A 17,661-nucleotide genomic window follows, 5' to 3' on the forward strand; every position below is an offset into this window, starting at 1 on the left:
AGATAAAAAAAAAAAAAAAAAAAAAAAAAAAAAAAGACGCCCCTTTAAATCTTCGGGCGGCGCCGTCCGCCGCCACGACCAGGGCCAGCTCCCCCCACCCCCGGGTCCCGCCCCCGCCCCCGCCCCCCGCTCTATACTCACCTCTCCTGGTTCCTGCGGCGCCGGCAGCTGCAGCCTCCTCTGACTCTGCGACGTCTCAGAGCAGAGGGCGCGATGACGTCACTACTGTGCGCGCCGCTCTGCCTCTCTGTCCTGAGCGTCGCAGAGCCGGAGAGACGCTGACTGCACCGGACCTGCGCTGGGAACGGGAGAGGTGAGGATTTTACTTTTTTTTTTTTTCTTTATTTCTGACTGTCTGGGGCTGGGGCAATGCTGGACACACTGGGGCAATACTGGAGACCATGGGGCAGATTGCTGGACACACTGGGGCAATACAGGAGACTATGGGGCAGATTGCTGGACACACTGGGGCAATACAGGAGACCATGGGGCAGATTGCTGGACACACTGGGGCAATACAGGAGACCATGGGGCAGATTGCTGGACACACTGGGGCAATACAGGAGACTATGGGGCAGATTGCTGGACACACTGGGGCAATACAGGAGACCATGGGGCAGATTGCTGGACACACTGGGGCAATACAGGAGACCATGGGGCAGATTGCTGGACACACTGGGGCAATACAGGAGACCATGGGGCAGATTGCTGGACACACTGGGGCAATACAGGAGACTATGGGGCAGATTGCTGGACACACTGGGGCAATACAGGAGACCATGGGGCAGATTGCTGGACACACTGGGGCAATACAGGAGACCATGGGGCAGATTGCTGGACACACTGGGGCAATACAGGAGACCATGGGGCAGATTGCTGGACACACTGGGACAATACAGGAGACCATGGGGCAGATTGCTGGACACACTGGGGCAATACAGGAGACTATGGGGCAGATTGCTGGACACACTGGGGCAATACAGGAGACCATGGGGCAGATTGCTGGACACACTGGGGCAATACAGGAGACCATGGGGCAGATTGCTGGACACACTGGGGCAATACAGGAGACTATGGGGCAGATTGCTGGACACACTGGGGCAATACTGGAGACCATGGGGCAGAATGCTGGACACACTGGGGCAATACTGGAGACCTAGGGGCAGAATGCTGGACACACTGGGGCAATACTGGAGACCATGGGGCAGAATGCTGGACACACTGGGGCAATACTGGAGACCATGGGGCAGAATGCTGGACACACTGGGGCAGTACAGGAGACTATGGGGCAGAATGCTGGACACTCTGAATACTGGAGACCATGGGGCAGATCTCAGGACACATTGAGGCAATGCTGGAGACCCTGGGGCAGACTTCTGGACATACTGGGGCAATACTGGAGACCATGGGGCAGATTGCTGGACACACTGGGGCAATACAGGAGACTATGGGGCAGATTGCTGGACACACTGGGGCAATACTGGAGACCATGGGGCAGAATGCTGGACACACTGGGGCAATACTGGAGACCTAGGGGCAGAATGCTGGACACACTGGGGCAATACTGGAGACCATGGGGCAGAATGCTGGACACACTGGGGCAATACTGGAGACCATGGGGCAGAATGCTGGACACACTGGGGCAGTACAGGAGACTATGGGGCAGAATGCTGGACACTCTGAATACTGGAGACCATGGGGCAGATCTCAGGACACATTGAGGCAATGCTGGAGACCCTGGGGCAGACTTCTGGACATACTGGGGCAATACTGGAGACCATGGGGCAGATTGCTGGACACACCGGGGCAATACTGGAGACCATGGGGCAGAATGCTGGACACACTGGGGCAATACAGGAGACCATGGGGCAGATTGCTGGACACACTGGGGCAATACTGGAGACCATGGGGCAGAATGCTGGACACACTGGGGCAATACTGGAGACCATGGGGCAGAATGCTGGACACACTGGGGCAATACTGGAGACCATGGGGCAGAATGCTGGACACACTGGGGCAATACTGGAGACCATGGGGCAGAATGCTGGACACACTGGGGCAGTACAGGAGACTATGGGGCAGAATGCTGGACACTCTGAATACTGGAGACCATGGGGCAGATCTCAGGACACATTGAGGCAATGCTGGAGACCCTGGGGCAGACTTCTGGACATACTGGGGCAATACTGGAGACCATGGGGCAGATTGCTGGACACACCGGGGCAATACTGGAGACCATGGGGCAGAATGCTGGACACACTGGGGCAATACAGGAGACCATGGGGCAGATTGCTGGACACACTGGGGCAATACTGGAGACCATGGGGCAGAATGCTGGACACACTGGGGCAGTACAGGAGACTATGGGGCAGAATGCTGGACACACTGGGGCAATACTGGAGACCCTGGGGCAGATTGCTGGACACACTGGGGCAATACTGGAGACCCTGGGGCAGATTTCTGGACACATTGAGGCAATGCTGGAGACCCTGGGGCAGACTTCTGGACACACTGGGGCAATGCTGGACACTGGGGCAGATTGCTGGACACACTGGGGGTAATATACTGGACACACTGGGGCAATGCTGGACACTGGGGGTAATATGCTGGACACACTGGGGCAGACTGCTGGACACACTGGGGAAAGGCTGGACACTGGGGCAGATTGCTGGACACACTGAGGGCAGATTGCTGGACACACTGGGGGTAATATGCTGGACATACTGGGGCAGATTGCTGGACACACTGGGGGTAATATGCTGGACACACTGGGGCAGATTGCTGGACAACATGGGGGTAATATGCTGGACACACTGGGGCAGATTGCTGGACAACATGGGGGTAATATGCTGGACACACTGGGGGCAGGACTTGAGGCATGGGCAGAATGTAGATACGGGGCATGATTGGAGACACGGGGCAGGATTGGATCATGGGGCAGGACGGATACGATGGAGGCTGGTGGGGCAGGATGGGGAGATCATATGGGGTAGAATGGATACTCATGAGGGCAGGATACAACAACATATGGCTGGAGCCAGGAATGAGATAAACGGGGCCAGGGTGGGGAATATTATTACCATAGGGGATAATTAAGGGATATTGTTACTGCAGTGATGTATTTATTTTATTTTTTGAGTATACTGTTTTAAAAGGGGGGGCGGTCCTGTTACTGTGCAGAGTGACACTATATCGCCTTTTTTTCTTCATGTGGTGTAATGTAGAAGTTGTGAAAAATTAAGTAATGTGTTCTGCAAGCGGAGCTCGAGATAACTGTGTTATTTCCTGCAGAAACGAGTCCTGGCTGGAAGGAATGATGGCGGTCTGTGCTGGATGAAAGATGAAGGACTTCACCTAGAGACGTCACTGGTGAGTCAGTGTTACCTATACACTGACACTATACACTGTATACTATATAGAGGTCCTGTGTATAATGTCACCAGTGATCTCTGTATTACCTCTACACAGACACTGCATACTAAGTACAGATCTCCTGTGAATACTGGCACTTATGGTGATAGTATTGTGGTTTTTTTTTTTATTACTGATCAGTATTGTAGTATTCAGTCACTATGTGGTGGTAATATGTGGTCTGGAAATGGTGCGGTGGTATTTGTCCCTTGTATGTAGTATTATTCGGTCACTATGTGGTCTGGTCATGGTGTGGTGGTATTAAGTCACAGGTGTGGCATGTGGGGGTGACACCATTAGGCCCAGTTTAAGTTCTACAAAACAGGAAAACCATTTTTGGTAACCTTTGTGTGTATTGAGCTGGGGGGGGGGGGGGCGCCAAACTCGGGAACAGCCCCGGGCGGCAAAAGCTCTAGCTACGCCTCTGACCATATGTCAATATAATCGTTGTTCCATATCTTCTGTCTAGTGTCCAGATCTATATGAGCGCCTAGCGGGCTGATCCCGCAGAAGAAGGCGTCTTTGTGTAGATTAGCGGACTGTGGTGTTGAATTGTTCACCACATTTCCCCTTGCCTGAGATAATTGTAGGATTATCTCCTTTAACGCTGAAGTTAGCTCCATTTCCTTTACATTAACCCTGTAGCGTAACGTTTCCTCGCTATCCTTGGAACACTCACCGCTGTGTGACTCTGGACGAGTGTACACCGATCCTGGAGGAACCCCCGCCGATGTTGACGGGGTGATGTCGCAGGATGGGGAAACTCTGGCTCCCGCTACAGCGAGGGATTGAAGGTGAGTATCTTGCGATGGAGCCTGATTACAACCACGTAGTGGCGGATTGTTGGCTCTGTCTTCGGCGACTGCGTGGTGGTTGTTGTGGCTGGAAGCCGCAGGGGATTGTTCTCCCCGGCTGATAGCCCTAGAGGGTGCCCGTGATTTAGATGATTTGCCACGTGCGCGACTTCTATCCGGGCTCTGCGATAATTCGGACCCCTCGGATGTTGTCTGAGATCTGCGGCAGCTCCTATGGGAGCTGCATCTGCGACGGTGACGGGAGGGGCGTTTAGAGGGGTAGCGGGAATAGTGATGGGAGTTATCTGATGAGGATTGGGAGGACGTGCGGCGTCTACGCCTTCGTCCGCCGTTGCTCAGTGGTGTAATGGGGGGGGTTCTAGCAGTATTATGGGGGGTGAATATTGGAGGTATCCGGTCCTGTTGTGCTACTTAGAAGGGGGGGGGGAGTCAGGCGGTAACTGTATTCAGCCTCGTTGCTGGGATTTAACGGGGCGGCAGTTGACGGATAATTTTTATTAGGAAATTGGGCAATGGGGGGAGGTGTAAATATGTCCGTGCTTGGTGCGTTTATTGATATTTCGAAGTGATTCCCGTTGTGCAGCTGTTGAGCGCCCTGCTCGGTCCTATGGGACCGAACAATGCGCTCTTCAGCCGCGCTGTAACCGCTTCGTCCTGACCCCTGATACCCCCGAGCAGGCATCAGTGCGGCGTCTGCCGGGGGTGGGCAGGAGGTCAGACCAGGTGAGAAATCAGCGCGCTGATCGGTCTGGTTTGACCGATCAGCGTGCTCTGGGGACCGTGGGGCGCTAGTGGTAGCCTCCAGGTTACCCCCTGCGGGCGGCATATATGTGCCCGCAGGGAAGGTAACGGAGGATTGTCAGGCGCTGTAACCAGCACTGCTGAAATGAGGGGACCGGAAGTGGGTGGGCGGAGACAGGAAGTCGGTGGGCGGAGCTTCCACCGAGCGCCGGACCGATGCAGCAAGCGGTGCCCGAGGACGCCGGCCGCTGCGAGGCGGCGAGGCCGCCCCTTCACCGACCTGGAGCCGCTCCGGGGCGCGGGGTAGGCGGGCAGACCGCCTTCCCCCCCGCACAGCCGCAGTACCCGCCAGAGCGGCCAGGGAAGGAGGCGAAGCCTCACGCCGCCCGGCGCCGCTAGCCAGCTCACCACCGGCCACCGGAGGCGCAGGGGGAGGAGGCGACCCTGTCAGCTGCACGGCGCGGCCCACGACGCCCGGGGGGACTACCCTTCTTTTGCGCTGTGTGCGGCGCCCGGCCCTCCCCCGCCGCTTCCTGGAGGCCCTCACAGCGTCTGCGGCTGTGATACCCTCAGCCCGTAGGGTGGAAGAGAGGGGCAGCACCAAATCATACCCTGGACCGCATGAACGCTGCACGGGACGGCCCCCAGCTGGCGAGCAGGCCAGCGTGGAAGGTGAGCTTGCTGTAAGGGGCCCCGGGGGCGCAGGCGTGAGGGAGGACGAGGCCGGACCAGATAAGGGGGGTGTGAGCAGGGGTCGGGAGAGGGCACAGAAAGCTGAGCCCTGATGTCGGTAAAAATGGACCGAAGCCAGTTCTCACCTCTCTGTGCCGCTCTCTTCTGTAAGGCCTCAATCAGGGGGTCCGACATCACGACTGCAGGGACAAAAGCTTCCAGGTGTCCTGCCGAGAGTGAAAGAGAAAGTTCCCGGCCGGACACCTGGATTTAACCCCTGTAGGAGTGGCCGTAGGACCCCTCCCCTCTAGTGCCCACTGGCCGGCTGGGGGTCTTCCAATTAGTGCATCACTAAGGGGGAAGTGATGCTAGGGGGGAACTGGCACAGACCACCTTTTCGTGCAGCTCTCTATAAGTGCTCCCCAGTCAGAGACGCGTACCTTATTCAGTACCGCGTCTGCCAATCCTCTTGTTTGGAACCTAGTTCTAAGGTCCAATGCCTGGGCCTCAAATTTGGTGGTGGATGAGCAGATCCGCTTCATCCTGAGGTGCTGACCAACTGGGATGGCTTTGATGGTACTATATGGATGACCTGAGTCAGCATGCAATAAAGCATTGACCGATGTGGACTTTCTGTAAACATCAGTCTGCAGATACCGATCCTTATTAACCTCAATCTTAATGTCCAGAAAATCCACATTGGTCTTGCTTGTCTGATAGGTTAATTTGATATTATATGAGTTCTCATTCAGTTGTTTCATGAATTCATGCAATGCGTCTTCAGGCCCTTGCCATATAATGAGCAGGTCATCGATGTATCTCAACCAGCACTGCACATGGTCAGCGGCCTGCGGCCCCCCTCCACCAAAAATCTCCCTCTCCCAGAATCCCAGGAAGAGGTTGGCGAAGGAGGGCACACAGGCCGCGCCCATGGCAGTGCCACGTTGCTGTAAATAAAATACATCCTTGAATACAAAGAAGTTTCTTGTTAGTATAAACATGTGCAGCATGACTACTACTACTCCCAACATGTGCAGCATGACTACTACTACTACCCCCAACATGTGCGACATGACTACTACTACCCCCAACATGTGCAGCATGACTACTACTACTACCCCCAACATGTGCAGCATGACTGCTACTACTACCCCCAACATGTGCAGCATGACTGCTACTACTACCCCCAACATGTGCAGCATGACTACTACTACTACCCCCAACATGTGCAGCATGACTACTACCCCCAACATGTGCAGCATGACTACTACTACTACCCCCAACATGTGCAGCATGACTACTACTACTCCCAACATGTGCAGCATGACTGCTACTACTACCCCCAACATGTGCGACATGACTACTACTAACCCCAACATGTGCAGCATGACTACTACTACCCCCAACATGTGCAGCATGACTACTACTACTACCCCCAACATGTGCAGCATGACTACTACCCCCAACATGTGCAGCATGACTACTACTACTACCCCCAACATGTGCAGCATGACTACTACTACTCCCAACATGTGGAGCATGACTGCTACTACTACCCCCACCATGTGCGACATGACTACTACTAACCCCAACATGTGCAGCATGACTACTACTACTACCCCCAACATGTGCAGCATGACTGCTACTACTACCCCCAACATGTGCAGCATGACTGCTACTACTACCCCCAACATGTGCAACATGACTACTACTACCCCCAACATGTGCAGCATGACTACTACTACTACCCCCAACATGTGCAGCATGACTACTACCCCCAACATGTGCAGCATGACTACTACTACTACCCCCAACATGTGCAGCATGACTACTACTACTACCCCCAACATGTGCAGCATTACTACTACCCCCAACATGTGCAGCATGACTACTACTACTACCCCCAACATGTGCAGCATTACTACTACCCCCAACATGTGCAGCATTACTACTACCCCCAACATGTGCAGCATTACTACTACCCCCAACATGTGCAGCATGACTGCTACTACTACCCCCAACATGTGCAGCATGACTACTACTACCCCCAACATGTGCAACATGACTACTACTACTACCCCCAACATGTGCAACATGACTACTACTATCCCCAACATGTGCAGCAAGACTACTACTACTACCCCCAACATGTGCAACATGACTACTACTACCCCCAACATGTGCAACATGACTACTACTACTACCCCCAACATGTGCAGCAAGACTACTACTACCCACAACATGTTCAACATGACTACTACTACCCCCAACATGTTCAACATAACTACTACTACTACCCCCAACATGTGCAGCATGACTACTACTACTCCCAACATGTGCAGCATGACTACTACTACCCCCAACATGTGCAACATGACTACTACTACCCCCAACATGTGCAGCATGACTACTACTACCCCCAACATGTGCAGCATGACTACTACTACCCCCAACATGTGCAGCATGACTACTACTACCCCCATCATGTGCAGCATGACTACTACTTCCCCCATCATGTGCAGCATGACTACTACTTCCCCCAACATGTGTAGCATTACCATTGCCTTTGCCAGCATTGCCAATAAATGGCGCTATAATAATAAATAATAATAATAATAAAATAATAATAATTACTACTACCCCCAACATGTGCAGCATGACTGCTACTACTACCCCCAACATGTTCAGCAAGACTACTACTACCCCCAACATGTTCAACATGACTACTACTACCCCCAACATGTTCAACATAACTACTACTACTACCCCCAACATGTGCAGCATGACTACTACTACTCCCAACATGTGCAGCATGACTACTACTACTACCCCCAACATGTGCAACATGACTACTACTACTACCCCCAACATGTGCAACATGACTACTACTACCCACAACATGTGCAACATGACTACTACTACCCCCAACATGTGCAATATGTCTACTACTACCCCCAACATGTGCAGCATGACTACTACTACTCCCAACATGTGCAGCATGACTACTACTACCCCCAACATGTGCAACATGACTACTACTACCCCCAACATGTGCAATATGTCTACTACTACCCCCAACATGTGCAGCATGACTACTACTACTCCCAACATGTGCAGCATGACTACTACTACTACCCCCAACATGTGCAACATGACTACTACTACTACCCCCAACATGTGCAACATGACTACAACTACCCCCAACATGTGCAGCATGACTACTATTACCCCCAACATGTGCAGCATGACTACTACTACTCCCAACATGTGCAGCATGACTACTACTACCCCCAACATGTGCAACATGACTACTACTACTACCCCCAACATGTGCAACATGACTACTACTACTACCCCCAACATGTGCAACATGACTACTACTACTACCCCCAACATGTGCAACATGACTACTACTACTACCCCCAACATGTGCAGCATGACTACTACTACCCCCAACATGTGCAGCATGACTACTACTACCCCCAACATGTGCAACATGACTACTACTACTACTCCCAACATGTGCAGCATGACTACTACTACTACCCCCAACATGTGCAACATGACTACTACTACTACCCCCAACATGTGCAACATGACTACTACTACTACTACCCCCAACATGTGCAGCATGACTACTACTACCCCCAACATGTGCAGCATGACTACTACTACCCCCAACATGTGCAACATGACTACTACTACTACTACCCCCAACATGTGCAGCATGACTACTACTACTCCCAACATGTGCAGCATGACTACTACTACTACCCCCAACATGTGCAACATGACTACTACTACTACCCCCAACATGTGCAACATGACTACTACCCCCAACATGTGCAGCATGACTACTACTACTACCCCCAACATGACTACTACTACCCCCAACATGTGCAACATGACTACTACTACTACCCCCAACATGTGCAACATGACTACTACTACCCCCCAACATGTGCAGCAAGACTACTACTACTACCCCCAACATGTGCAACATGACTACTACTACCCCCAACATGTTCAACATGACTACTACTACCCCCAACATGTGCAGCAAGACTACTACTACTACCCCCAACATGTGCAACATGACTACTACTACCCACAACATGTGCAACATGACTACTACCCCCAACATGTGCAGCAAGACTACTACTACTACCCCCAACATGTGCAACATGACTACTACTACCCCCAACATGTTCAACATGACTACTACTTCCCCCAACATGTGCAACATGACTACTACTACCCCCAACATGTGCAGCATGACTACTATTACCCCCAACATGTGCAGCATGACTACTACTACTCCCAAAATGTGCAGCATGACTACTACTACCCCCAACATGTGCAACATGACTACTACTACTACCCCCAACATGTGCAACATGACTACTACTACTACCCCCAACATGTGCAACATGACTACTACTACTACTACCCCCAACATGTGCAACATGACTACTACTACTACCCCCAACATGTGCAACATGACTACTACTACTACCCCCAACATGTGCAACATGACTACTACTACTACTACCCCCAACATGTGCAGCATGACTACTACTACCCCCAACATGTGCAGCATGACTACTACTACCCCCAACATGTGCAACATGACTACAACTACTACTCCCAACATGTGCAGCATGACTATTACTACCCCCAACATGTGCAACATGACTACTACTACTACCCCCAACATGTGCAACATGACTACTACTACTACCCCCAACATGTGCAGCATGACTACTACTACCCCCAACATGTGCAGCATGACTACTACTACCCCCAACATGTGCAACATGACTACTACTACTACTACCCCCAACATGTGCAGCATGACTACTAATACCCCCAACATGTGCAGCATGACTACTACTACTCCCAACATGTGCAGCATGACTACTACTACTACCCCCAACATGTGCAACATGACTACTACTACTACCCCCAACATGTGCAACATGACTACTACTACCCCCAACATGTGCAGCAAGACTACTACTACTACCCCAACATGTGCAACATGACTACTACTACCCCCAACATGTTCAACATGACTACTACTACCCCCAACATGTGCAGCATGACTACTACTTCCCCCAACATGTGCAGCATGACTACTACTACCCCCAACATGTGCAGCATGACTACTACTACCCCCAACATGTGCAACATGACTACTACTACCCCAACATGTGCAGCATGACTACTACCCCCAACATGTGCAACATGACTACTACTACCCCCAACATGTGCAGCATGACTACTACTACCCCCAACATGTGCAACATGACTACTACTACCCCAACATGTGCAGCATGACTAGTACCCCCAACATGTGCAACATGACTACTACTACCCCCAAAATGTGCATCATGACTACTACTACCCCCAACATGTGCAACATGACTACTGCTTTCGCCAATATGTGCAGCATGACTACTACTACCCCCAACATTTGCAGCATGATTACTACTACCCCCAACATGTGCAGCATGACTACTACTACCCCCAATATGTGCAATATGACTACTACTACTACCCCCACCATATGCAGCATGACTACTACTACCCCCCAACATGTGCAGCATGACTACTACTATCCCCAACATGTCTAGCGTGACTACTACTACCCCCAACATGTGCAGCATGACTACTACTACCCCCCAACATGTGCAGCATGACTACTACTATCCCCAACATGTCTAGCGTGACTACTACTACCCCCCAACATGTGCAGCATGACTACTACTACCCCCCAACATGTGCAGCATGACTACTACCCCCAACATGTGCAGCATGACTACTACTACCCCCAACATGTGCAGCATGACTACTACTACCCCCAACATGTGCAGCATGACTACTACTACCCCCCAACATGTGCAGCATGACTACTACTATCCCCAACATGTCTAGCGTGACTACTACTACCCCCCAACATGTGCAGCATGACAATCTGATCAAAATAAATGAAAGGTTGGTAGTTTTTTTGGCTTATGAGACTGATGTGTCATTAGGGCACATACACACATTATTATTATTATTATTATTATTATTATTATTATTAAAAATGTATAATAATAATAATAATAATAATAATGTGTGTATGTGCCCTAATGATGAAAACGTAGGAGTTTATTCACCCTCTCCGTGGGTTACTAAACCCCAATCTTTCACTGTTAGGCTAGGTGCAGATAATGTATTTTTTGTTATCTGAGAAAATCAGATCAATGATGATAATCACACTCTGATTTTCTCAGATGAGGAAAATTCCGAGGAGATTTCCACAGACTGACACAATGGAGAAGATGGAGACATTTTTTTCTCTCCGTCTTCTCTATTGTGTCAGTCAGTGGAAATTGGGCTGCACTCCGATATCATCCGAGTGCAGTCAGATGTTTTCCACAGACTCACTGACTTGCATGAATATCGGATCAAATTCGGACATCCAGCAATTTTTGCTAGGACCGACTCTGTCCAACGAAAAAATCTTGACATGCATGGCCCCATAGAATAATATTATAAATCCGATTTGGTGTATTGAGAAGGGAGAACGTAGAGAAGATAAGGCGGAGATCTCCATGAATTACAGAAGACCCTAAATGCAACAGACCCTCCTGAGTCTTCATGCCCCGTAGTAGTGTATTTGGCAGCTATGGCGGCCGTAAGGCTCCGCTGCACCTAGAGGCCAGGACACCGTTGTCTTCTGGAGTTTTATTTCTTCCTATAAGTCATCCTGATTTTATACCTCCGTCGTCTATCGGTCCCGCAGGACGGACACATCCTGTACGGTCTCATGTGGGAATTCGCAAGTCAACACAAATGAAGGAGAATCTTATTACATCTGTGCCATCATGTCAGTGCGTCGTCTTTCTGAACACTCCCAGCATCTCTGGTTCATAAGTGATCATCAAGGTGTCAAGAAAAACGAAATCACTCACCGCGTCCACCTCGGCCTCACCCCAAATATCACTAACCTACATATCTTACAAATACGAATGTGATACATACACAAATATTACATGTGATGTGCAGAGGGATAATAATAATAATAATAATAATAATAAGTATTTATGTGTCATATTTCTCATAACTCCAAGAAAGACAAATGGAAATATAATAGATGTGTGGATAGATAGATATATTAATAGACAATAGATAGTTAATAAATGATAGATAGAGAATAGATAGATAAATTATAGATAGATAAATAGGACATAGATAATCAGATGACAGATACAAAGATACATAAAGTATAAATAGACAATTACACAGAAATATATCAATTTACACCGATGGATTTTAAAATATATGAGAGAGAAAAATATATATACGGTATATATAAAAAGTACAAAGACAGCTACCAATTAGATGACACATAGATAGATAAAAATTAGATAGCTTGATATGTATTAGAGGGATTTTCTAGATAGATAAATAGATACATTTCTTAAGTGTTACAGCGACATGGCGTATACCTTGCGAATGGAATAAATAATTTGTAAGTTTTATTGAAGGACGTCCTGCCCCCATTTTTGATAATTTAGGGTCTTATTGCAGTTTGCTCCGGATGTCTGTATCAACATTGTTGGATTGGCGCGGCTTTGTTGCTTTTCTTTCCTTAGATAGATCAACATGAAATTAATAATAAATAGATCACAAAGCCTCTATAGAGAGACTAGCCAAAGAAAAGACAGCACAACAGTCCAATAGGGGTGAAGAAACAAGGACTTTATTAACCTACACATCATACGTGGATGAACCGTATTTCATCAAGCTGTTGGTAGATAAATCTGCTGTCCAAGAAAAATATATAGAATATAACTACTATAATACTGCCCCCTATGTACAAGAATATAACTATTATAATACTGCTCCTATGTACAGGAATACAACTACTATAATACTGCCCCTATGTACAAGAATATAACTACTATAATACTGCCCCTATGTACAAGAATATAACTACTATAATACTGCCCCCTATGTACAAGAATATAACTACTATAATACTGCTTCTATGTACAGGAATATAACTACTATAATACTGCCCCCTATGTACAAGAATATAACTACTATAATACTGCTTCTATGTACAGGAATATAACTACTATAATACTACTCCCTATATACAAGAATATAACTACTATAATACTGCCCCCTATGTACAAGAATATAACTACTATAATACTGCCCCTATGTACAAGAATATAACTTCTATAATACTGCTCCCTATGTACAAAAATATAACTACCTTAATACTGTCCCTATGTACAAGAATATAACTACTATAATACTACCCCTATGTACAAGAATATAACTACTATAATACTGCCCCTATGTACAAGAATATAACTACTATAATACTGCTCCTATGTACAGGAATATAACTACTATAATACTGCCCCTATGTACAAGAATATAACTACTATAATACTGCTCCTATGTACAGGAATATAACTACTATAATACTGCCCCTATGTACAAGAATATAACTACTATAATACTGCCACCTATGTACAAGAATATAACTACTATAATACTGCCCCTATGTACAAGAATATAACTACTATAATACTACCCCTATCTACAAGAATATAACTACCATAATACTGCTCACTATGTACAAGAATATAACTACTATAATACTGCCCCTATGTACAAGAATATAACTACTGTAATACTGCTCACTATATACAAGAATATAACTACTATAATACTGCCCCTATGTACAAGAATATAACTCCTATAATACTGCTCCTATGTACAAGAATATAACTACTGTAATACTGCTCACTATATACAAGAATATAACTACTATAATACTGCCCCTATGTACAAGAATATAACTACTATAATACTGCCACCTATATACAAGAATATAACTACTATAATACTGCTCCTATGTACAGGAATATAACTACTATAATACTGCCCCTATGTACAAGAATATAACTACTATAATACTGTTCCTATGTACAAGAATATAACTACTATAATACTGCCCCTATGTACAAGAATATAACTACTATAATACTGCACCTATATACAAGAATATAACTACTATAATACTGCTCCTATGTACAGGAATATAACTACTATAATACTGCCCCTATGTACAAAAATATACACTACCATTCAAAAGTTTAGGGTCACTTAGAAATGTCCTTATTTTTTTTAAAGAAAAGCACAGTTTTTTCCAATGAAGCTAACATTAAATGATTCAGAAATACACTCTACATTGTTAATGTGGTAAATGACTATTTTAGCTACAAATGTATGGTTTGTAATGCAATATCTTCATAGGTCTATAGAGGCCCATTTCCGACAACCATCACTCCAGTGTTCTTATGGTACTTTGTGTTTGCTAACTGTGTAAGAAGGCCAATGGATGGTTAGAATACCCTTGAAAACCCTTGTGCAAGTATGTTAGCACAGCTGAAAACAGTTTGGCTGATAAGAGAACCTATAAACCTGACCTTCCTTTGAGGTAGTTGAGAATCTGGAGAATTACATTTGTTGGTTCCATTAAACTCTCAAATGGCCAGAAAAAAAGAACTTTCATGTGAAACTCGACAGTCTATTCTTGTTCTTAGAAATGAAGGCTTTTCCATGCGAGAAATTGCCAAGAAACTGAAGGTTTCCTACAACTGTGTGTACTACTCCCTTCAGAGGAGAGCACTAACAGGCTCTAACCAGAGTAGAGATAGAAGTGGGAGGCCGCGCTGCAAAACTGAGCAACAAGACAAGTACATTAGAGTCTGTAGTTGAGAAATCGACGCCTCACAGGTCCTCAACTGGCAGCTTCATTAAATAGTACACGCAAAACGCCAGTGTCACCGTCTACAGTGAAGAGGCGACTCCGGGATGCTGGCCTTCAGGGCAGAGTGGCAAAGAAAAAGCCATATCTGAGACTGGCTAATAAAAGGAAAAGATTAATATGGGCAAAAGAACACAGACATTGGACAAAGGAAGATTGGAAAAAAGTGTTATGGACAGACGAATCCAAGTTTAACATAAAGTTTGACATAAACTGTATAACAAAAACCAACGTTTCAGCCAAACAAGGCCTTGTTCACGGTTTATCTAAACAGAAAAGAAATAAATGACCAAAGTATATACCAGACATAATGGAAAATAAAAAAATATATATATAATCATATAGTATTCCGCATCATAATGATAGGACATAATATTGCAAATACCAGATATGCTTGAAAGAAGGAGGTCCTCAGCACAGGTGAATCAACCTCTAAGGAAAATTAAAAATATAAAACTACGTTATATTATGTATATATGAGAAATTCACTAATAACATGACTTGTAGTGTGTCTAGGAAATTCACGCAAGATCCCTTTAAGGGGAATAAAAATGTGTAAAGAAATCCTTATACAAGATTCACTAAGTCGTCATAGATAAACTTTTTTCATGATGTGCTATAATACTGCCCCCCTACGTGTAAGAATTTAACTACCGCGTGTTTGGGACATTTCAGATTTGCCCGCGGCTTCATGACACCAAGGCTAAAATTAGGGCCTGATTCCATCTCACACACCGGGGTTGGGGGAGACAGAGGCTCCTGTCACGTAGTCACAGCTTCTCAGCAGCGTCTCCTGTTACCCGCCAGGGCTGCCAGTACGTGACGTGGGCGTCTGATGGCAGCGGCCGGAGCCCGTGAGCAGCTCGCCCTCGTATGCTGATACAATTACTGGGCCGTCTCCTGTGGTTTGCTCGGGCTCCATAAAGCGGGGCATTGGTCGGGGTGTGATCACCTTCTCCTGGGGCCGTCTCCACAGTGAGAGGTTGGAGCTGTTGATCCTAGACTGTCTCCTGGGTAATTAACATATGGAAAATGACGGGATTGTCGGAATATTTCCTGAGGACCGGCGCCATGTATGTAACCAACGTGCAGCAAGATTCATGGGCAAAAAGAGAACAACTGATTCTGAAAAGTCACAGATCGTTCCCAGTCTTCAGAGGAGAAGCCACCAGGAGCCTTGCAGCGCTGGGGTCCTGGGTTTACATCCCACCAAGGACAACATCTGCAAGGAGTCTGTATCTTAAAGATCAGGTGTGGAAGGACTGAGACATATTCTACAGTCAGCTCATCAAAATATAGGAAAAAGCAAAGCGACACTATGATAACACTATAATACTGCCCTTATGTTCAAGAATATACACTACCGTTCCAAATTTTGGGGTCACCCAGACAATTTTGTGTTTTCCATGAAAACTCATACTTTTATTAATCCAATGAGTTACCAAGTGAATGTAAAATCTAGTCCAGACATTGACAAGGTTCGAAAAATTTTTTTTAGTTGAAATAATAATTTTCTCCTTCAAACTTTGCTTTCGTCACAGAATGCTCCCTTTGCAGCAATTCCAGCACTGCAGACCTCTGGCATTCTAGCAGTTAATTTGCGGAGGTAATCTGGAGACATTTCCCCCCATGCTTCCAGAAGCCCCTCCCACATGTTGGTTTGGCTTGATGGGCACTTTTTGCACCATATGGTCAAGCTGTTCCCACAACAGCTCGATGGGGTTGAGATCTGGTGACTGCGCTGGCCGCTCCATTACAGATAGATACCAGCTGCTGGCTTCTTCCCTAAATAGTTCTTGCATAATTTGGAGGTGGCTTTGGGTCACTGTCCTGTTGTAGGATTAAATTGGCTCCAATCAAGCGCTGTCCACAGGGTATGGCATGGCGCTGCATAATGGAGTGATAGCCTTCCTTATTCAATATCCCTTTTGAATAAGGGGGCAATATCCATGGCCCATTCCTAGGCTATTAAAATCAGCCCGCAACTGTCTGCATAACCTTTGCTGGTTATCAATTATAGGGGGACCCCACATCATTTTTTTGGGGGGGCTCCCCTATTTTAATAGCCAGTAAGGGCTAAGTAAACAGCTGTGAGCTGATATGAATAGCCTGGGAAGATCCATGGGAATTAACCCCTTCCCAGGCTGTAAACATCTGCCCCCTGTCTCTGACTTCACCCCC

This window comes from Ranitomeya imitator, chromosome 5, assembly GCF_032444005.1.
Source record: "Ranitomeya imitator isolate aRanImi1 chromosome 5, aRanImi1.pri, whole genome shotgun sequence".
Lineage (NCBI taxonomy): Eukaryota > Metazoa > Chordata > Amphibia > Anura > Dendrobatidae > Ranitomeya > Ranitomeya imitator.